The sequence below is a fragment of the Scyliorhinus torazame genome, chromosome 2 (genome assembly GCF_047496885.1).
Source record: "Scyliorhinus torazame isolate Kashiwa2021f chromosome 2, sScyTor2.1, whole genome shotgun sequence".
Classification (NCBI taxonomy): domain Eukaryota; kingdom Metazoa; phylum Chordata; class Chondrichthyes; order Carcharhiniformes; family Scyliorhinidae; genus Scyliorhinus; species Scyliorhinus torazame.
In genome coordinates this window covers 353,724,029-353,747,235 of record NC_092708.1, presented here as the reverse complement: position 1 = coordinate 353,747,235, position 23,207 = coordinate 353,724,029, and the positions used below count along the sequence as shown (strand labels likewise).

The following is a 23,207-nucleotide window of genomic DNA, read 5'->3' as shown; positions in this document are numbered from 1 at the left end:
CAGGTCTCCATTTTCTCATCAAGACATCACTTTTACGGTAATAACACTCTTGTATACTCTCAGATTCCCCTTCTGTATATGCTTTCTGATATATCCGTTTTATTTCTACATCTTTCTGTTGTAACTCCGCCAATTTTCCTGAACTAAAAATATCCGCCTCATCCTCCACCTGTTCTTGTTCGTTTTCAACCATCTGATCAAAAATCGTTTCTGATAATTGCACTTCAACTTCACCTTCACTCTTTGATTTCTCCTCTTGTCTTAACCTGTGACTTTGCGACCTTGTTATTACACAATCCGGAAAACTCCCAGGATATTCATTGTTCAACCCTTTAGTTGTCTGATTTTCCACTGGCTTATCAGTGGGCAACATAGTAGCATTGTGGATAGCACAATTGCTTCACAGCTCCAGGGTCCCAGGTTCGATTTCCGGCTTGGGTCACTGTCTGTGCAGAGTCTGCACATCCTCCCCGTGTGTGCGTGGGTTTCCTCCGGGTGCTCCGGTTTCCTCCCACAGTCCAAAGATGTGCAGGTTAGGTGGATTGGCAATGATAAATTGCCCTTAGTGTCCAAAATTGCCCTTCGTGTTGTGTACTGGGGTATGGGGATAGGATGGAGGTGTTGACTTTGGGTAGGGTGCTCTTTCCAAAAGCCGGTGCAGACTCGATGGGCCAAATGGCCTCCTTTTGCACTGTAAATTCTATGATCTATGAACCACAGTAGGCATCACTCCCACCTGCGATCCAGCTATATCATGACCCAAGATAAATTGTATTCCTGGACAAGATAATTTCTCTATTACTCCGACTACCTCTTCACTAGACTTCCCAACCTTACCTTATATAATGGAACGCTAATCCTCTCACCTTGAATCACCACCTTTTCTAGCAACATTCTTCCCAAACTACATAGTTCCTCATCTCTTACCATTAAAGATTGACTAGCCCCCGTATCTCTTAAAATTGTGATTTCTTTACCTGCTCCTCCTGATACACGAGTAAACTTTACCCACACAAGTAAATTCTTTAAAGAGATCTGGCACCTTCTTATCAATCACCTCTTGATCAGGCTGTACAATCTTTTGCACCTCCTTCGCTTCACTTGGGCTTTCCTTTACCACTTTAACAAACCCCACTGTCTTATCCTGTTTTACCACATCAGCCTTCCCAGTGCTTTTCTTCAACCACCGACACTGTGACTTTACATGGCCTAGTTTATTACAGTGAAAACATTTGAAACTTTTCATTTCTTTTCCACCCTCCTGGATTTCTTTTTTAATCTGAGGTACACTCTCCTTATTATTTCCCATCAGATCACCTTTACTTTTACCACTTGAGTATTTCTCATGTCCCCAGTTTCTATCCCTCACAGGCTGAAACTGATGTCAGAAACCAAGCTTTGATTTATGAACTAATTCATAATCATCTGCCATTTTGGCTGCTAATCTCGCAGTTTTAACCCTCTGCTCTTCCACACGAGTTCTCACTACATCAGGAATTGAATTTTTAAACACCTCCTAAAGTATAATTTCTCTGAGAGCTTCATACGTTTGGTCTATTTTCAAAGCCCTTATCCACCGATCAAAATTACTCTGTTTGAGCCTTTCAAACTCCATGTATGTTTGATCAAATTCTTTCCTTAAATTTCTAAACCTTTGGCTGTAAGCTTCAGGCACTAATTCATATGCACCCAAGTCCGGTAGTGATGTAAACACTTCACTAGCTCCACCTACCAGCTTTGTTTGAATCAGTAATACCCACATGTCCTGTGGCCATTTCATTTGTTTAGCTACCTTCTCAAATGAAATGAAAAAGGCTTCCACTTCCTTCTCGTCAAACCTTGGCAATGCTTGGACATACTTAAATAGATCCTCACCAAGCCTTCGACTTTGACGCTTTTTTTCATCACTATCATCCAACTGTACGTTTCCCTTTACGTCTGCCAATTTTAACTGACTGTCATGTTTCATGGCCATTTTCTGAAGTTCAAACTCTCTCTCTTTATCTTTTTCCCTGATCTGTACCTCCCTTTCTTTTTCTTTTTGTTCTGCTCGGGCTATTTTTTCTTCTCTCTCCTTTTCTTTTTCCTCTCTCTCTCTTTCGTATTCAAGCTGCTTTAATTCTTTCACATGTTCCATTTGTTTAATTTGCAAATGAATTTTTGCCATTTCCCATGAGTCAAACTCTATCTCAGGCAACTTTAAATGCTTAACCACTGCCATAATTACCTCTTCTTTTCGCATTTTGTCAGGTAATGTTAACTGCAATGTTTTTGCCAGATCTAACAATCTGCTTTTCGTCTCTGTCCATAAGGTACTGCGTGACCGTCTCCACCCCCAAAAACTTCTGAGCCTCTGAAAGAGCCATTTAAACTAAAATACCACACCTGAAAAGCAACCACAATACGCTCACCACTCAGTGTCTTTAAGTTCCCTAAGCCAATCCAACAGATAGACTTTTATCCCCCTCGAGCCTCCAATTGTTATGGGCCTGGGTTTAGAGAATCCCAAAGTGCATCATGGAGTTCACCTGACCCACAACTTTTAATAGATTGTGGTATGGGGAGCACACGGCTTACTCTACAAGTATGGTACGGCAGAAAATGGACCAGTGGTTTTTAAAACAATGTTTATTCTATGAACTCAAGTTAACCTTTTAAAAACAAACAGTGAATATCTCAGCAACCAGTAAATCAAATACACCCCCCAAAGAATACTGCACTAAGTAACCCTGTAAGCTGTCCTTTTAACATCCAAAAGACTTAACAACCTTCATACAGGAGCACATTAGATTTATATTCAATACAGACACCTTTTTACAATTCTGAGTTCACCCAAATGATCCATAGATAGTCTTTGGATGGCTTAGATCAACAGCAGTGCAACTCACAGACACAACCAAACTTTTCTCAAACTGAAACTAAAAAAGCCAAGTGGAGCTCAGCTCCACCCACACTCTGACATCACTCCAGTAACATGAGCAGCTCCATTTCTTAAAGGTACATTTCTTAAACACCCATTTCTTAAACGGTACTCTCACATGACACAACCAACCTCAAATCTCAATGTCAAAATCAACAATATTTAACATGGCGGTGACCAACCATTTTCAATCTTTTCAAGGGCCATTACTACAATAAACTCTCCATGGCTAGTACCTTTCATGATTCCATTCCTAACAGTGGGAACTTCTTCACTGTATTCAAATGTTTCGTTCTTGACCTCCCTTTATTTCTTGTATAAATGCTGCATCGCAGTTTCATGATTTGTGATCACAAAGTCTCTGGGACTGTTGTCAGTTTCACCATTCGTATAACAGGCCCAGCACTCTGTCCTATACATCACTACCACATTCACCAATCTCCATTGGCTCCACTTCCCATTGTATAGATCACAAGATGTTCATAATTTTTAGAGCACTCTGCAGTCTCATTGCACGCTAACTTTGTATCTCCTTCAATCCTAAAACCGTCTGACAACCTCCATTCTGTTCGTTCCCCGCGAGAGCCTCCAGTTTTCTACTCCTAAGCATTTCTTGCTCTTCATGTTTTAGCCTAATCAAAACATTAGTCACTTCCCCCAGCCTCCCAGTTTTTGCTTGGCGTCCAAATTTCCGATAATGCAAAAGGCACTACAATACATGCAAATGTGGAATCAACATTAGGAAATATACAATAAATATAAAAGTATAAACATTGTACGGGTGCAGGGTCACTGAGGTACAACTCGGTTTTATAATAAATGATGTGGAGATGCCGGCGTTGGACTGGGGTGAGCACAGTACGAAGTCTTACAACACCAGGTTAAAGTCCAACAGGTTTGTTTCGATGTCACTAGCTTTCGGAGCGCTGCTCCTTCCTCAGGTGAATGAAGAGGTCTGTTGCAGAAACACATATATAGACAAATTCAAAGATGCCAAACAATGCTAGGAATGCGAGCATTAGCAGGTGATTAAATCTTTACAGATCCAGAGATGGGGTAACCCCAGGTTAAAGAGGTGTGAATTGTCTCAAGCCAGGACAGTTGGTAGGTTTTCGCAGGCCAGATGGTGGGGGATGAATGTAATGTGACATGAATCCCAGGTCCCGGTTGAGGCCGCACTCATGTGTGCGGAACTTGGCTATAAGTTTCTGCTCGGCGATTCTGCGTTGTCGCGGGTCCTGAAGGCCGCCTTGGAGAACGCTTACCCGGAGATCAGAGGCTGAATGCCCTTGACTGCTGACGTGTTCCCCGACTGGAAGGGAACATTCCTGCCTGGTGATTGTTGCTAATGTTTTGATTAGGCTAAAACATGAAGAGCAAGAAATGCTTAGGAGTAGAAAACTGGAGGCTCTCGCGGGGAACGAACAGAATGGAGGTTGTCAGACGGTTTTAGGATTGAAGGAGATACAAAGTTAACGTGCAATGAGACTGCAGAGTGCTTTAAAAATTATGAACATCTTGTGATCTATACAATGCCTTGTACTACTTATACTACTTGCCTTCAAACAACCGCGCAACCTCAAACGAACCATTGTGTGCAGCAAACTACCCAGTCTTCAGAACAGTGACCACGACACCACACAACCCTGTCATGGCAATCTCTGCAAGACGTGCCAGATCATCGACATGGATACCACTATTACACGCGAGAACACCACCCACCAGGTACGCGGTACATACTCGTGCGACTCGGCCAACGTTGTCTACCTCATACGCTGCAGGAAAGGATGTCCCGAAGCGTGGTACATTGGCGAGACCATGCAGACGCTGCAACAACGAATGAACGGACATCGCGCAACAATCACCAGGCAGGAATGTTCCCTTCCAGTCGGGGAACACTTCAGCAGTCAAGGGCATTCAGCCTCTGATCTCCGGGTAAGCGTTCTCCAAGGCGGCCTTCAGGACCCGCGACAACGCAGAATCGCCGAGCAGAAACTTATAGCCAAGTTCCGCACACATGAGTGCGGCCTCAACCGGGACCTGGGATTCATGTCACATTACATTCATCCCCCACCATCTGGCCTGCGAAATCCTACCAACTGTCCTGGCTTGAGACAATTCACACCTCTTTAACCTGGGGTTACCCCATCTCTGGATCTGTAAAGATTTAATCACCTGCTAATGCTCGCATTCCTAGCATTGTTTGGCATCTTTGAATTTGTCTATATATGTGTTTCTGGAACAGACCTCTTCATTCACCTGAGGAAGGAGCAGCGCTCCGAAAGCTAGTGACATCGAAACAAACCTGTTGGACTTTAACCTGGTGTTGTAAGACTTCGTACTGTTATAATAAATGTTCAGGGACAGATGCACAAATAAGATGACAGCAACTTCACTTGTGGGACTTTAATCGGCACGAGAAACAACTAGCTTGTGGCAATTGTGTCCAATCTGAAGAAGGCGGACGCCGCCTCCAAACAGGATGGCAATTGTGATTTAAAAACGGTGGTTCGACTTGACCCACGGATGGGTGGAGCGGGGAATGGCCAAAAGACTGTCAGGAGGCCGAGCGAACTCAGGGCAGGGCTGCGCGGTGTCGGAGCCAGGCCGCCAGCGTGTCTGCGGATGCCTCTGCCCCGGACAGGAGCGAGCAGGCGGACTCTACAGAGCCGCAAAACACACACCCAAACCCAGTGGGAGCCACCGCGCAAAGATCGACCCGTCGCTCCAGCCCTTGGGGGAGGGGGGCTGTAATGCCTCCGCCTTGTTGCCAACGGGGGCAGGGGTTTCCCTCGCACTGTGAGTGAGGGGGAAGCGGTCGGGTGGACTCGGAGTCCCGCTCTCCCACCACCACCACCACCGGGATTACAAACCGATGTCGCGTCCTGACCTCTCCTCCGGGTACTCACCTCCACCCCCCAGGCTGCGTGGGTTTTATCGGTCCTCCTGTTTAAAAGCCATTTCGCCGACGGCACATTCTAACAGGCTGCGCGTCTCTGTTGTCCGGGAGCCATTTTGGTTTCCATGGGGAAGGTCGGAGGTTAAAGGTTGAAGGGTTCGGCGAAGCTCGAAACCTGACCACAAAGCCGAACGTAAACGGCAATGCTCAGCGACGTTTTCATGCTATCGTCTCGAACGACTGTCCAACTGTTTAAACATTTCTTGGACGAATGCTTTCAGCCCTTATTTTCAAAATGATTCGTGTCGCCCGTTTTACAAAGGCGCGCGCGCGCGCACACCTGCCGTGAAAATTAATCGCAAACCCAAACCAAGCTTACAACTTGGAACATTACTATATGATCCACTTTATGGTTCGGTAGTACTCAAACTGGCAGGATGTAACGACCTCTTGGGTATAACTGCCAAGAGATGAAGAGGATAGGTTCAAGACAACCCGAGGAGGAAGGTGGTCAGCTTGTTCCCCAACTTGACATATATTGTCCAGGTCTCATCGGTACGATTATAACATTCAAGGTTATGGGCCAAGTGCTGGGAAGTGAGATTAGAGTAGGTTTTTCTTTGCCGGTGTAGGCTGAAGGGCCTCTCTTGTACTGTATTATTCTATCATGGAAGAGCGCACCGAGGATCGGTGGCAGCGGTCCTGCGAAATCGAGGCTGGCGTCCGTCAGGCTTGGTAGGTCTTCAGATGGCTGAGGAGCCCGATTCTGGATCCACCAGATCTTCGGTGGTGGGGGCATGTTTTGCAAAGGGGAGTGGAATTCGCAACCTTGAATTGGCTTCCCTCTGTTTCCTTGGCCGCCATTGTTCTGCCTCGTTGTCCAGTGGCTGAGCCTGGAAGTGGCTTGCGCCTTGATGGACCGGATGGAACCATGTCGAGCGGTCCACAGCCTTCTCCTCCCAGTCAATGGTCTTAATGCCTGCGTGCCTTGAGCATATATCTTTATGCTTTTCTTTTAGCCGTCCTTCGAGCGTTGGCCGATGGATAGCTGGGAGAAAAGAACCTGCTGAGGGAGGTGGTTTCCGGGTATTGGGATATAATGGTCCATCCGTCGGAGTTGGTTGTGCAGGAGCCTGTCTTTGATATTGGTAATGGCAGCCTCCTGGAGGACGCTGGCATTGATCTGGTGGTCCGCCCATTTGATCCCCAAGATTTGATGCAAGCACTGCTGATGGAAGCTTCAAGGATCGTAAACGTGGTGTTGATACACAGTCCAAGTTTCGCTACAGTGGAGGAGGGTGGTCAACACAATGGCCTTGTAAACCAGGATCCTTGTTGGTTTCAAAAAGTCCCGTTGTCAAGGACATGGTGCAGCTTTAAGAATGCAGAGCTTGGACAGTTGAATCCGTGATGGTCTTCCTCATTGATGTCAGTCACTTGGGAGAGGTGACTGCCACGATATGGGAACTGCTGCGAATACTTCAGAACCAACCTGTCTCCATGGATGGTGCTGGAAACTGGGGCAGGTTTGTGATGGATCTTTGTCTTGATTATGTTCAAAGATAGGCTAAACCTACTATAGGCTTATAGTTGAAGAGGCCAAGATTCCTTTGCATGTCCTGTACAGAATGAGCTATTGTGCAGCAGTCGTCTGCAAACTGAAGGTTGCGGATATCCATAGTGGTCAATTTTGCTTTTGCCCAGAAGCGACCAAGGTTGAAAAGTTTCCCATACAGACAATCCTGGATGATGACCTCTCAGATGAGGTGAACGGTGACTGTCTGCTAAATGGTGAACACGGTAGCATTGTGGATAGCACAATTGCTTCACAGCTCCAGGGTCCCAGGTTCGATTCTGGCTTGTGTCACTGTCTGTGCGGAGTCTGCACATCCTCCCCGTGTGTACATGGGTTTCCTCCTGGTGCTCCGGTTTCCTCCCACAGTCCAAAGATGTGCAGGTTAGGTAGATTGGCCATGATAAATTGCCCTTAGTGTCCAAAATTGCCCTTAGTGTTGGGTGGGGTTACTGGGTTATGGGGATAGGGACAAGGTGTTGACCTTGGGTAGGGTGCTCTTTCCAACAGCCGGTGCAGACTCGATGGGCTGAATGGCCTCCTTCTGCACTGTAAATTCTATGATAAGGTGGGGTGTTGCTAACTTTTGGTTGGTTCTTAATTTGGCTCTATTTAATCACGTTTGCTCAAGAGTCGCCAGGTATCTTTTGACACCGCCGCAAGGTTCAGAACCGAATACTGGTCAATGATTCGATACACCAGTTAGTAAGTTCAAAAGCAATGCTCATTTATTTACACACAGTCAAATCTACTCGTGCATAAACGCTACAAACTAAACTACCACTATTACGAAGGCCTATACTTAGCTTCGGGCGCCCACTCAGTCAGAGGAACAATGGCCGTTGCTCGGTTCTGAGGTTGCTGGGTTGAGCTGTTTACAGGGTAGCAACTAGGAGCGTCTATCTCGTAGCGTCCATTGACTTGGAACTTACTTGGTCTGCTGTAGCTGCTAGGCTGGTCTCTCTCTTCGCTGAGAGCCAAAGGAGAAAGATTCTCCCTTGGGTGATATCTCTTATACTGCAAAGGCTTTGTGCTCTTTTGGGCGGGCCTTGAACTTGGCCTCAACTAATTGGGTCTTTACCAATCATCGGTATCGATTGTCCTCCAATAGAGGGGGGGTTCCCCTGATCGCTGGGCGTGTCCTGGTGACTGTCAGCCTGCTTTGTCTTCGCTTCTTCTGGCACCGGGGAGTCTGTCCTCACGTTGTGCATCTTAATGTTTCCCTTTTGTCCCCGGAGATGGCTCATTAGTATGTAAATTGTTTGGTAGTTTCTGTCCTGTCTGAGCGTTTAAGGTTCTGATCAACAGACAGAGCTTGCACCTGCTTGTTTCTTAGCATTGTCCAATTTTCCCTGCAGTCTTTGCAAGTGTCCATTTTGTAATCGGGACATGGCCATCCCAGATGGCTACACCCCCTCCTTGTGATCCTCAATGCGAAGCGTGAAGGATCACATTACCTCTGATCCCCGGGGCACCCATGCTTAGGCTCTACACTGTCCTATCCTATGCAACACAATTTTACCTAAACCATTTTAAATACATTCATTATCAAAAGATTCTACGGGGCGCTATGACATTAATACATGCATTTCAGAAAAATAAAAAACTGGAACCTCTAACTATTCTCAATAAACTATCCTCATTTAAACAATCCAAAAATACAAATAATCCAAAAATAATTATACATCTTAAACTGTACAAAATAGCAGCACACATATTTCTCTGGCCTGGCAGTCAGACACAGAGGTTTACATCTCTTTATTCCATAGAATACATGAAACAAAATGGATGCTCTTTAATCTGTCCCAATGGGTTTGGGGGTCTGGTGAAATCCGAAAATGGGGGACCTAAATCTGTATACAGGGGTGCGAGAGCGATATGTTCTGTTTCGCCATTTCCTGACTCTAAATGTTTGCACGGCACTGCAAAATATCGCCAGCACTAAGACTGCTTCGACTACATATGAGAGTGAGTACCAGGTGATAAACATATCACACCCGATCGGGGTATTGCTAGCTGTCGCTGGGCTAGTTATCTCGGGGTTCCGTGTATTACAGGGGTGAGAGTCATTTACGGTTTGTGTGGTAGGGGTCAGGGGGCTAGCGTCCGCGCGCAACTGAAGGGATCCCATTAAGATCCATTTGAACACGAAGGCTGTCTTCATCTTTGTCGGACTTCTTTGTCTTCCTCTGTGGTTTCTGGAGTTCTGTGAACACAAGCCTAATTTCTGTTATTATCTTGCTTAAGATCTCGTATGTCTGTCTGTGTGTCCTTTACTGCCAATTTCCCTTTATAATTGGTCACCATCTGTGTCTCCCTCATTTTTTTTTACACCGAATGTTTGGACAAGACATCTAAGAAAATACTGCCGTACTGCGAGCCGTCTCGCAGCCTGTGTGATTTACCATCCCAGTGTTTGAGGATGTAAATAGCATAGGGAAGCAACCTAAGGGTTGCCAAAACCAAACAAAAGAATTTTGAATGTAACGAGCCAAAATGGGGTGCGTATGGGCCGCGGCGGGTAAGAAATGGGTGGAATCCCCGGGTAGGACGGTGATCAATGACGTATGTGCTCTACCCGAGCGTAGCTGACCAGAGGGGGGTCCTCAGGCAGGGCGGGGACCAATGCCGTTTCTCCACTGCCTGAGCAACCGGCAAGAACGGGGAAGAATGTGGTCGTCGTGGGGGGCTGCCTCTCAAATTAGGAGAGCAACTATGAGTCGGGTTCTGTCGACAGACTAGTTCCTCGGAACTATTATCTGGGACAAACTTGTACCTTTAACGAGGTTCTGTCGACAAACTAGTTCCTCTGAACTATTGTCTGGGACAAACTTGTTCCATTAACCAGTTTCTGGGGACAAACTAGACCCTCTAACAGCCATTTGCCGTCAAAGGGGGTGGTGACAAGGGGCCGTGAAAAACTTTCCGAGTTTACACACAACACTTAACAATAACACTAACGAACAAACATTCAACAAACATGGTGCAGGTTCCATCAGAAAGGACACCGTATCTCTCCATCGGTTCCTTTTTTCTCCATCATCTGGACACCTCACTGCTCAATAGCAAACAGGGTCGCAAAGGAATTGGTTTGGTGGGAGTCAGACTCTAAGTCATCATCTTCTCCCGGCTGCCAAACTCTTGTCTGTAGTAACCATGCTAAAGCTGCTTGGGGCGAATTGGGGTCCATCTCATCATTCCGGATGAGCCTGAACGAATTGTGTCGGTGCCAGAACCGCGTGTCGAGGTTGGAGCTACTATGCTTCAATCCGTAATTGTCGGGCGGTGGGTCTGGGTCAGGGGCTTTGATATAAGTGATCTCAAATGGGTCGGTAGAATCATGCTCAGACTCGCTGGGAGTGGGGCCTGGTGCAGGGGTGTAGTCGTAACGTGGTGTGCTGTGGCTGTCGTCATCGTGATCGCTGTCGCTGCTGGTTGAGGGAAGCGAGAGACGGAGCCGTGCCTCTGGGGGCGGAGTTGAAGTCGTGTCTGAGGATGGGCTGGAGTGGTTGGGGGAGGGGAGGAATACGTCATCTGTGGGCGGGCCGTGATCGTCTGCTGCTGCGAACAGGATGTGGTGTGTGTGGTTATTCTGTGAGCCGTAAGCTTTGAGCTGGTTTATATGAAACCACGCAGGCTTACCATTGGGATAGGTTATTTTGTATACTGAGGTGCTGACTTGTCCGAAATGGAGTACAGTCCGGAAAATTTGGGGGAGAGGAATGAACTGGGGTTGTAAAAGGAAAGCATAACTTGTTGCCCTCCTGTAAGCTCAGTGGTGTGTACTGTTTTGGCGAAACAGGCCTTGCTCTGTTTCTTCCTGGTTCCAAGTCTCACTGCTGCGGCGAGTTGGGGTGCCTTTATGTTCTGCACTAGTTGTGTGACCGCGGTTTCATGTGTGAGGGCTGTAACTGCGGGGCTGGCCAAATCCAATCCTAGTAAATACTCAGTGCCTTTCATGAGGCGTTCGGTCATGAGGGTGTGGGGGGGTGAAACCCGTGGATGTAGATACCGTGTTTCTTAAAAACATCAGAGCAAATGGGAGTACTGAATCCCAGGTGCTATTATTTTGCTGTACCATTTTCCTGAGGGTGGCTTTCAATGTCCTATTCATTCGTTCTACAATACCATTTGGCTGGGGGTGGTATGCGATATGGAACTTTTGTGGAATTCCGAAAATTGTGAGGACGTTTTTCATTACACGTCCGGTGAAATGGGAGCCTTGATCGGACTCTATACTGCGTGGGAGGCCCCATCTTGTAAAGATGTGGTGTGTTAATATTTTAGCCGTTGCCTTGGCCATATTAGTTTGTGATGGAAATGCTTCCACCCATTTTGTGAAGGTGTCTATGACCACCGACACATACTTGTAACCATTTCTGCACGGGGGTAGGGGTCCTATATAATCTATCTGGAGATTTGTCCAGGGTCCATTAACGGGGCGTGTATGGCTAAGTTGAGCCTTTTTCGCATATCTGTCCGGATTGTTCTGTGCACAGATTAAACAATTCTCTACGTAGTGTGTGACATCGGTTTTTAAATCAGGCCACCAGCAAAGCGGTCTGAGGTGGGCTAGGGTGGGTTTAATTCCTTGGTGTCCATGATTGTCATGGAATTGACAAATGATTTGGTTCCTGTCCTGACTGGGAACTATATGAATGCCATCCTTTAAAATCACACCATTGTGTGTGGTGATTGTGTTTTTAAACTTGTCGTACGGGGCTGGGAAGGTTCCCTTTAAAACTTCCCTGAGTTTCTCGTCCACTTTCTGGGCCTTCGCAAAATCGTGAATGTTGGTCTATGAGACCTGAACTGCGTGTACTGGGGTGCTTTCGGGGGGTTCCAGAAATACCCATGCCTGGAGCCTGCCTTTGCTAGGGCGTCTGCTTTAACGTTACCAGGGGGGGAAGAACAGTGATGACTGCGAACCTTAATTATGCCGTATTTCCTATCCTTCGCTGTCTGTAAGATATGGCGGAGTAATGGGGCTAAGGGTAGGGGTTTACCGTCCGCGGAAACAAATCCTCCTGTTTCCCAGAGTGGTAGGAACTCTGTCAAACTATTGCAGACATACAAGCTGTCTGAGTAGATGTCTGCTGAGGTCGGGAACGAATCTGGGTGGTCTACAATATACGCAATTGCTGCCAGCTCTGCTGCCTGCGAGCCTAAGTGTCCTGGCAACTTCAAGGAAATTTCATCTAGGGCGCGTCCCTGCGCGTCCTCTACATATATACCGCAACCAATAATTCTCTCTGTTTAACACTGTGGATGAACCATCCACATATATCTTCAGGGGTGCGCACGTGTCTGGCTGGGGTCTCTGGGGTGTACTACCTGTTATCCTGGGGGGTGTTTTGGGAATAAATGGACCTGTGTTGTGTTTTGTGGTGATGATCTCACATTCGTGAGGGGTGCCTGCATACTGCAGATTATCGGCAAGGAATGTGTGCGTTTTGGTTCTCTTTACCGTGATGTCCCGTCCCTGCAAAAGAAGGGTCCAACGGGCTGCACGGATTTGGCTGACTGTGCCATCTTTAAGTTGGCCGTCTAACAATAGCTGTATCGGTGTGTGTTCTGTGAGGATGGTGATGGGGTTGAGTCCTGTAATGTATGCAAAGTATTGCACGGCCCAAAAAACTGCGAGCAGGTGCCTTTCACAGGCAGAAAATCCTTGCTCTACGGGGTCTAACATGCGTGAGGCGTATGCTACTGGTCGTGGCGTTCCTGGAGGAGCACGGGCGAAAGGGTTCGGTCAGTGCTTGCTACCTCTATAGCGTACGGGGAATGTGGATCTGGGACCTGTAGTGCGGGAGCTGTGCTGAGTGCTCTTAGCGTCTACGGCATCTGTATGCTGTGGAAGCCATTCCCAAGGTGCCTGCTGTTATTGAAAATATGGAAAGATGTGTCATTTGAAACATGGAAGTCTGGCAATATCTTGTCTGAGAGACACATGAGAGGATACAGGAAAAGATCCCACAAAGGGTTAACAGCAGCTGTCAGGGAAGGATTGTAAAATGCAGATATCCTTGGTCAAGCAGGCTCAGCAAACAAGAGAAACAGGATTTTGAATGAAGCCAAAGACAATGGCTCACACCTTCATTGAAAGTAACTATCTTAGTAAGGATCTGGAAAAGAATGGATGAGGTTCAGTTGAATTTGATGATAATTCTAAGTGTGAAAATTTGCTGATACCAGGTTTATCAGTCTACGAGAAACATAATTCAAAGCCAAAATCAAAGTCAAAATTATGAGCTGAGGACACAATTGGAAAATAAAACTATAGAAATGACAGGAATTAAAAGTAACACCTCTTGAAGTCAAAGCATTTTGAACATCACAAAGGAAACAATGTAATCAGATCTATGAGATGAAGTCATGTCAAAATGAATACTTTGTTGGATTAGACTGTTTTAGATCAAAAGATACTTTTTACAATCAAAGAAAATAAGAGTTACTTTACAATAACGTCATAAAAATTTAATTGTTAGAAAGTGAATATAAACCGAGAGACAAGAGCAGGAACTACCAGAATGAGAACAAGAACGAGAACCAGAACTCGGAGAGAGGGAGAGAGAGGGGAGAAGTAGAGACAGATTACAGTCAGCTCGGTCATGGGAAAGAGACAGGGCAGAGCAGCCGAGCTAAAATAGCTAAGTACATCTAAGGAAGACTAGAATTTAAAGAGTAGACAGAGTCAGCTCAGAGATAGCTCGCACAGCTCTGTACATGGGAAAGATAGAACACAGCAACTGAGCTCATCAGCGAATACATCTAAAGAAGAGCAGACTTTAAAGAAGATTGATTGTCAAGTTGGGCCTGAAGGTCCCTTCAACCAACCAGAAGGATCCAGAAGCAAGATCTTTTTCCTTTCTGTAAAGAAAGTATTTGCAGCTTTTAAGAGTGAGAATCCCTGATCACCACTTAGAATGTCGGCCCTTTTTGGTATAGAGGGACTTCTAAGAATAATGGTGAGTTTTCAAAAACATGCCGCCCAACGTTTTATTAAAACCGTGTTAATTACGCCTAGCAGGTTGCTGTATTTTCTACATGGCACCCGTCGTGTTAACACTGTTAATTACGCCCAGCCGGTTGTTTTGCTTTCTCCATGGCATCCAGCGTGGAGGCCTAGAATATTAGAAGGTTCTAGGTAAAGCGAGGCTAGAATATTAGAAGTTTCTAGTTGAGCAGAATGGGGGCTAGAATATTAGAAATTTCTAGTTCCCAAGAAACGGTTGGAATATTAGAAGTTTCTAACCGGCACCAAGGCTATAATATTAGAAGTTTCTGGTCTATGTGTGAGTCAGACTTTACCTGCCGAGTTTAGTCTGGAAAGTCATGTGTGATTGACTTTTGTAAGGATATTCTGTGGATCGAGGGGACTGATGCTCAGGTTGGGTGTGTAAAATCAGCAGACTAGAAGATGCTGACCCTGAGTAAAAGTCTGCAAGACATCTTGGTGACAGCACTAAAAATCTTGCATCCATTACTGGTAAAAAGAGGCCAAAAAATAAATCATCCTTAGAGTAAGGCAGATTGTGAGGTTAAAGCCTAGAGAAATGGGGACGCCTAGCATCTTTAGAGACCAATAACCAATTGACCCTTAACTAAAACAGGAAGATAGTGCCTTAGTCAGCCTTGGATAGGGCCCAGAAAGGGTACTTATCCTTAATTTCAGATTGCAACTGAAAGGGACAACCAGGAACAGAACTTAGAATTCCGAAAAATGGCAATTAGAATAATCCTCTTGCTCTGAAACACGGTCAAGAGGGTTGAAGCAATGAAACAAGAGTGGAAGAAATTAAAAGAAGCAAAAAACTCCTGCATAAGTGAAACTTTATCAGCATGGAGGGGGTCTCAATTTTTGTTCAAAGAAACTAAAACCCCACTGAATAGAGGTCCAAGATCTCAGTGGATGAATGTGTGCATGTCTAATAAGGAATTGTGAATTTCCTTTGGTGTTTGTATTTTTAAAAAATGTTGTATTAGTTAAACTGAGTTTCACATCAATTGGAAGTTATAAATGGCAGGTAGAAATGTGATCAGTATTATGAGGTAAATCAGTATGTTCAGAACTAACTTAGTCTTAGAATAAACGGATAAAGAGTTTGTACTGGGCAGCAGTCAACTGTTTGCAGGCTTTGAAACTGAGCATTGAAATTGACACTGCATAGCTCCACAGGGTCCTAGTGCCCGAAGAGCACAAGAATGTCACCAGCAAAAATAATGATGTTTAGAATGTTAAATACATTGAAGAAGGAGCTTTGGAGAATAAAGATATTGGATCAAAAGTTAGATTAAGAGAATTACTAGCAGTATAAGGAAATGAGAATCTGATGGCAGGAAAAGATTTGATAAAAATAAATGCAGGTAGTAAAATTAAGATATTAAAACCAATTGATAATACAGAGGAAGTTTGGGTGAAGCTACCAACTAAAACGGCAGGAAAAATAATCAGTGAAGCTGTAAAATGTAAAGATAAGGTTGTTCAGAATTTGGGTAAACACAGTTGAATTAGAGATTAAAACACATGGCCAATTGGTGGGAAGACAGTGAATTAAAACCCGTTTGCAGCATTGATTGGACAGATGATAAAGTTAAAATATCATGTTTGGAACTTACCTTCATAAAATCCGGCCGTAATCAAAATAAAGTAATTCAAGTAAATGCAGTAGCAATATCAGGAATGTATCAGGGTAAGGTTTCAATGATTGGATCACTGAGTGAGCAAAAGGGGAGGAATTTGAGATTCTTCAAATCTCACTCAGGGGTGCAATGACAGAAGGAGGAGGCTTAACAGGCTTTAATTGTATGAAGGACATAAAAGGATAAGGAAAATAAACCAGTTCCAAAAAAAAAAGAAAAAGGAAAGAAACGGTAGCAAAAGAAATCCAGAAGTCCTGGAGAGGGCATTTCTTGAGTGTTCAAATGAAGATAGAAAGTACAAATTAAAGAATAGGGCCCTCTCCACCCTTGACCTGTTCATTTGATTTTTCAGATGGAAAAAATAAATAACAGACAAACCAGTTCACAAGAAGGAAGAGAACTACACTCCAGAGAAGAATGTTTTAGACAGGACTGGGGGGAAACTAATGATACAATTGGCTACATATTTGAGGGAATTAAATTACAAGAGCCCGGAGGAAAACTTTACGGGTTAGAAACAACTCAAAATATCAAATTATTACTGAACAGTGAAACCTCCGGTCAGACATCTCTAATTGGACATCAGCTGATGGATGATCTGAGGTCTCCACAGGGTATGTGCTACGCAATGGAGTTATTAAAGGTCTCGGCAGACAGCAGCGATTGACGAGGAACCCCAATATGATAAATGACACAAGTTTAAGAATTTTTGTAGCTTGATGCCACGGCGGGAAAATTATTACCAATGCAGCAAACAATATTGCATTGAAGAGCTGTAATCGTTATTAAAAAAGAAATGTCATGTAAATTGGTCGGGACTGTTATGTTATAATGGGGATATGTGTGCCGTTCAAGGACCTTGATCAGCATTTCTAAACTGTGTGAATGTTTTAATAGAGGGGTGTAGTGGTAGTTTAGTGTGTTTTCTTGATATAACTACATAGAACATCATGAATAATATTGATGTTGATAAGACTTCATTTTTTTTTACTGTGTATTTAATAAGGAGAATTTATTTGGAAATAGTGATAGTTCGATGTGGTTTTGTGAATACTGTCGGCATATTATATTGCAAATGTTGTCAGGGAAATTATAACAGACAAAAGGGATTTGAAGGAGGTTCGTCAGAAAGATATTCTCTCATGTACACCAGGGGTTGGCAGACATACATGGTTCAGGACAATGTTAGACATCAATGTGGAGAAGTCGGGGATAGAAGCAGGATTGATTGAACCTTTTAAATTAATGAAGCAAGGGGTGGTACATGATATCATAATTTACCATTCCAATGAGAAACGGAAAGCAATTTGAATGACGGAAAAATAGGACACTTAGCAGCCAGTGATGGACAAAAGACCTTTTTGGTTACTGATGGACTGAGTTATGTGCTGTTTCTAAGGGACATGAGGAAGCTTCTACGGTGCTGCTACCCCAAGGAAGTAAAATGCTTTGGAGGTAGTGGAACACGGATATAGCTATTGTGTTACCTTCCTGAGCGGCTGAGGCTATGGTTCACGGTAATTGGACTTGAGGAAAGAACGAAAAACAAAATACTGGTCTGTGATAGGGATACATTTACGAATTGATTTCGGTGCACAATTTAAAATCACAAAACATGTACATACAAATGAGAAAGATCGGGGATAAATGAAAGTCAGTACAATTAGATGGGGGGATAATTGACAAAATGATATAGTTATGTTTCAAATGTCAAGACGGGGTGTTATTGGAAATATGGAATGATATGTCATTTGAAACATGGACGTCTGGCAATATCTGGTCTGAGAGACACATGAGAAGATACAGGGAAAGATCCCACAAAGGGTTAACAGCAGCTGTCAGGGAAGGATTGTAAAACGCAGATATCCTTGGTCAAGCAGGCTCAGCAAACAAGACAAACAGGATTTTGAATGAAGCCAAAGACAATAGCTCACACCTTCATTGAAAGTAACTATCTTAGTAAGGATCTGGAAAAGAATGGATGAGGTTCAGTTGAATTTGGTAATAATTCTAAGTGTGAAAATTTGCTAATACCAGGTTTATCAGTCTACGAGAAACATAATTCAAAGCCAAAATCAAAGTCAAAATTATGAGCTGAGGACACAATTGGAAAATAAAACTATAGAAATGACAGGAATTAAAAGTAACACCTCTTGAAGTCAAAAGCATTTTGAACATCACAAAGGAAACAATGTAATCAGATCTATGAGATGAAGTCATGTCAAAATGAATACTTCGTTGGATTAGACTGTTTTAGATCAAAAGATACTTTTTACAATCAAAGAAAATAAGAGTTACTTTACAATAACGTCATAAAAATTTAATTGTTAGAAAGCGAATATAAACCGAGAGACAAGAGCAGGAACTACCAGAACGAGAACCAGAACTCGGAGAGAGGGGAGAAGGAGAGACAGATTACAGTCAGCTCGGTCATGGGAAAGAGACAGGGCAGAGCAGCCAAGCTAAAATAGCTAAGTACATCTAAGGAAGACTAGAATTTAAAGAGTAGACAGATTCAGCTCAGAGATAGCTCTTACAGCTCTGTACATGGGAAAGATAGAACACAGCAACTGAGCTCATCAGCGAATACATCTAAAGAAGAGCAGACTTTAAAGAAGATTGATTGTCAAGTTGGGCCTGAAGGTCCCTTCAACCAACCAGATGGATCCAGAAGCAAGATCTTTTTCCTTTCTGTAAAGAAAGTATTTGCAGCTTTTAAAAGAAAATATATAATAATAAAATAACTTAAAAGTTTTAACCTGAAACAGTGGTTATTAGTCTACTTTACTTACTTAGCAATGCGGGACCCAGGATCGATGCTACTAAGTGGTAAGTAGATGAAATCTTCGGTGAAGGTATGGGTTATACCGGGGGATAGCTTGAAAATATAGTTTGACCTGAATAGCACCCACTGAAGCTTGCATCGGAGTCGGGGAGTGAGAATCCCTGATCACCACTTAGAATGTCGGCCCTTTTTGGTATAGGGGGACTTCTAAGAATAGTGGTGAGTTTTCAAAAACACTGCTTCTTGAGAAGTTCGGAAAGGGGCGCTGCTTTAGTGACGAAACCGTCAATATGGTTTCGGCAGTAACCAACCAGTCCTAAAAATGACCGGAGGGCTGAGACACTGGGGAAGGGGCAATTTGACGATCGAGTCAATTCCCTTGTGCTCGATCTCGCGTTTACCATGAGTGATCACTGTTCCCAAGTCAATCATTTTTTCTTTCAGAATCTGGGCCTTCTTGGGGTTGACTTTACAACCAATTTCTTTTAGGAGTGCTAGGAGTTCAGCGAGAAGCAAAATGTGCTCTCCAATTTGTGTCTGTCTGTAGTAACAAGTCGTCTACACACTGGCCAGACAATCGGGGTGGGAAAATTTTGCTAATCCATTTGCCAGCTTTCTGTGGAAAATGGAGGGGGAGTTGTGGAAGCCTTGTGGAAGGCACGTCCACGTGTATTGTTGCCCTTGGAATGTAAAGGCGAATTTGTACTGGCACGCTTTAGCCAATGGAATGGACCGGAAGCCATTACTAATGTCCAAAACCGGAAAAAGATTTGACTGGAGTCCCTGTTTGAGCATGGTCTCGGGACTCGTGGCTATGGTGGGGGCTGCTGCTGGGGTACTTTGTTCAGTTCCCGGTAATCAATGGTCTGTCGCCATGATCCATCCGGTTTCCTGATGGGCCAAATTGGTGCTTTGCTTGTGGAGGCTACTGATCTGAATACACCTTGATCCAACAAACTCTCTATTACTTTGGAGATTTCTCCCTCTGCTTCCTCGGGAAATCCGTACTGCTTCTGGGGTTTAGGGTTGGGACCTGTAATGTTCACAAAGCCAGTCAAACTGCCACAGTCGTGCTTGTGCTGTGCAAATGCTGCTTTATGTTTCTGCAGGACTGCCCTAACTTGTTTGTCTGCACTAATGGCTCGAGGGTTGAACCAGAAGTCTCCTACTGAGCTAATCCTATTTACGTACTCTCCTATTGTGAGCGTGACGGGGGCTCGTGCTGCCTTTGCCATTTTCCATACACACTTGTTCACTGGGTCGAAAGAAAGGTTATGGGAGCTCATGAAGTCGATCCCAAGGTTATGTTCTGCTGTCTTGGGCAGATCAACTAAAGCTACGGGGTGCTTGGTTGCGATGTTACCTATCTGTATTGCTATAGGGGCTGTGATGAGTCCCTGTTGTAAATGGCCTGTAAAACCGCTGAGTGTAATGGTGTCTGTTGTGGGCCACGTGTCTCGCTGGACCATCGTGGAGGAATTGAGTATGGTGCGGGAACCTCCTGTGTCCCAAAGAAATTCCACGGGTTGTCCCCGAACTTTGCCTGCTACTGGTCTACCGGACTTGTCTCAAAGGGTGTCGCAGACCCAAGTTGGGGAGCCCAAACACCGTCAGTCGGTGCCTTCATGTCTATACTCTCTGAACGGGCGCTAATGCTATGGATCGGCTTTGCCCTATTCTTGTTTAGGGTACCTGTCTGTTGGTTTCTCTGCTGCTTCTGGGGCGCATTGCACTCTCGTGCAAAGTGTCCTAGCTGTCCACAATTATAACATTCCTTAGCTTTGGGTTGGGGTTGGTTGTTCCTGCCCTCATTTACCCATGTGGGGTTCTGGTGTGCCTTAACTGGGTTCATTTCTACCTGCTCTTCATCTGGTGTTATAAATGCGGTTTTGCCTGCAATTGATTGCTCCCAAGCTCGGGACAATCTCTTCAAAACCCATTTTTCATTGTGGGCCTCATCTGAGGGGTCATAATTTGCGCAAGCTTTTCGTCCTGCTTCTGTGGCGTGGGAGACTAGAATTCGGGTCCATTTAGCCATATTATCTGGGGACAAATGGGCATGGGCTAACTCTCCAAAAACTGCGGTAAAGTGAATCCACAAATGTCCAGCAAACGCTGTGGGGTGCTCTGTCTTTTGCCGACAATTATTTAGGCCTTCTACGGGGTCTCCTCTGTTAAAGTCGATCACATCAAGGATCGCTGTGTGCATTTCTTGGAGTGTGCCTCCTCCTACATTCTGTGGGTTAGGAAGGGCTGCTATGACTGAAGGGTCGAGGCTTTAAACTGTGAGCTTCACTTGCTCCTTTTCGTCCAGGCCGTAAATGGTTGCCTATTGTCTGACTTTCGTGAAAAATTGGTGGGGGTCGGATGTGGGAAGGAACTGTGTAATTTTTCCACACGTGTCCCGTAATTGGGTCACGGTTAATGGGGTTGTGTAAAGGAAGTCTGCTTCTCCTTCTCCTGCGGTGTGTGGTCACAGGATTCATGGGGGTGTGTTCTGGCTGTTCGGTTGGGGGTTGGGGCGCTTTCCTTTTCTGGGGTTTTTCCTGCGTACATGTTGTACGTATCTATGGGCAGTCTCGTTCAATTCCTGCCAATCGGGGCCATTTTCTTGATCTAACTGGGGTCCGAATGTACTCTGAAATCCATTTCGCACGGACAGCAGAGATTGCAATTCTGCAGTTTGCTTCCGGTACTTTGCATGGTCTGCGGAGCTCTGCCTTTGTTCCGTTGTGGAAGTATGGAGTGCTCATAGGGCTGCTTTTAAATCATTGCACTGCTTTTGCAATTTCTCAACTTGCTGTTCTGTTTCTTGTCTTACCAAGACCGCATGTTGCGTGTCCTGGTAGGCCTTATCGTATTGTGTCTGAAAGCTGTTCAAATGCATGAGACAAGACTGATGTGCCCACTTGGCATCATCCACCTCTCTGTCCCTTGCTGCTAACTGCTCTTTCAGATCTTGATTCTCTTTCTCTACCTCACTCACGGCTACCTCACTACTTCTGTCTCTCTCCTCTATCTCTCTACAGAGCGTCCTAACGACCTCCTCTGTGCCTCACAATTGTCCCAAACAGGACACGATTGCCATCGGCTTGCGAGCTTTCCCTGAGCTCTTCTTGTGGATCTCGGACAGGTTCTCCCACCAAGTATGTCCGATACTCCCGGGTCCTGTTTCCTCATTATCACAGAATTCACTCCAAAGGGGCCATCCTTTTCCTTTGAGATATTTCCTGATCTCTTCTTCCCAAACGGGACACTGTCCTACTCTACTGCTGGTCGCTGCGACCTCGAATTCCTGGGTGTTCATAAGACATTCCATTGCCTTCATTACCATTCTCTCTACTAGGATCTCTACTGAATTTGGAACAGGGGGTGATAAAGCGATGATGTAAACACAGGTACAGCTTACGCTAATTTCCGGCCTACAAAACTCCCGACAGTTTTTCGCAACAAAATCTCTCAGGTTTACCTTATATCCCTGTTAGTACTCATGCATTAACACACTTCTGAATCTCAGAGGCTTGATCAGTACTGTTTTGACGCTTGTGGTTTTTCTATTCATAATTGGATTCTCAATTCAAATTTTGGATTCTCTCAGAGTGGTTAGGCCACTTCTAAATCGAGTCCTGTCAGGAGTCGCCAGTAAATGTTGCTAACTTTTGGTTGGTTCTTAATTTGGCTCTATTTAATCATGTTTGCTCAAGAGTCCCCAGGTATCTTTCGACACTGCCACAAGGTTCAGAACCGAATACTGATCAATGACTCGATACACCAGTTAGTAAGTTCAAAAGCAATGCTCATTTATTTACACACAGTCAAATCTACTCATGCATAAACTCTACAAACTAAACTACCACTATTACTAAGGCCTATACTTAGCTTCGGGTGCCCACTCAGTCAGAGGAACAATGACCGTTGCTCGGTTCTGAGGCTGCTGGGTTGAGCTGTTTACAGGGTAGCAACTAGGAGCGTCTATCTCGTAACGTGCATTGACTTGGAGCTTACTTGGTCAGCTGCAGCTGCCAGGCTGGTCTCTCTCTCCGCTGAGAGCCAAAGCCAAAGGAGAAAGATTCTCCTTTGGGTGATACCTCTTATACTGCAAAGGGCTTCGCGCTCTTTTGGGCGGGCCTTGAACTTGGCCTCAACTAATTGAGTCTTTACCAATCATCGGTATCGATTTTCCTCCAATAGAGGGGTGGTTCCCTGATCACTGGGCATGTCCTGGTGACTGTCAGTGTGCTTTGTCTTGGCTTCTTCTGGCGCCGGGGAGTCTGTCCTACATTGTGTATCTAAATGTTTCCCTTTTGTCCCCGGAGATGGCTCATTAGTATGTAAATCGTTTGGTAGTTTCTGTCCTGTCTGAGCGTTTAAGGTTCTAATCAACAGA

General features: G+C 44.8%; 1 protein-coding gene and 1 long non-coding RNA gene across 8 annotated transcripts in view; one reads left to right on the top strand and one right to left on the bottom strand.

Annotated features, from left to right (window-relative positions):
* Nucleotides 1-5,942, bottom strand: part of lrrc9 (leucine rich repeat containing 9) — a 389,985-nt gene extending 384,043 nt beyond the window's left edge. For all 6 annotated transcript variants that reach the window (XR_011938366.1, XM_072491694.1, XM_072491713.1 and 3 more), the window contains exon 1: nt 5,830-5,942. The gene's annotated coding sequence lies outside the window, so the exon portion shown is untranslated. The remainder of the gene's footprint in view (nt 1-5,829) is intronic.
* A 203-nt stretch (nt 5,943-6,145) lies between these two features.
* On the top strand, nt 6,146-16,843 carry LOC140403627 (uncharacterized). 2 transcript variants are annotated; one of them, XR_011938369.1, is made up of 2 exons: nt 6,146-6,374; nt 16,388-16,843. It is a non-coding gene; the product is annotated as an uncharacterized lncRNA (long non-coding RNA). The 2 variants fall into 2 exon arrangements; XR_011938368.1 differs by having other exon boundaries at nt 6,146-7,345.
* Nucleotides 16,844-23,207: the final 6,364 nt, after the last annotated feature.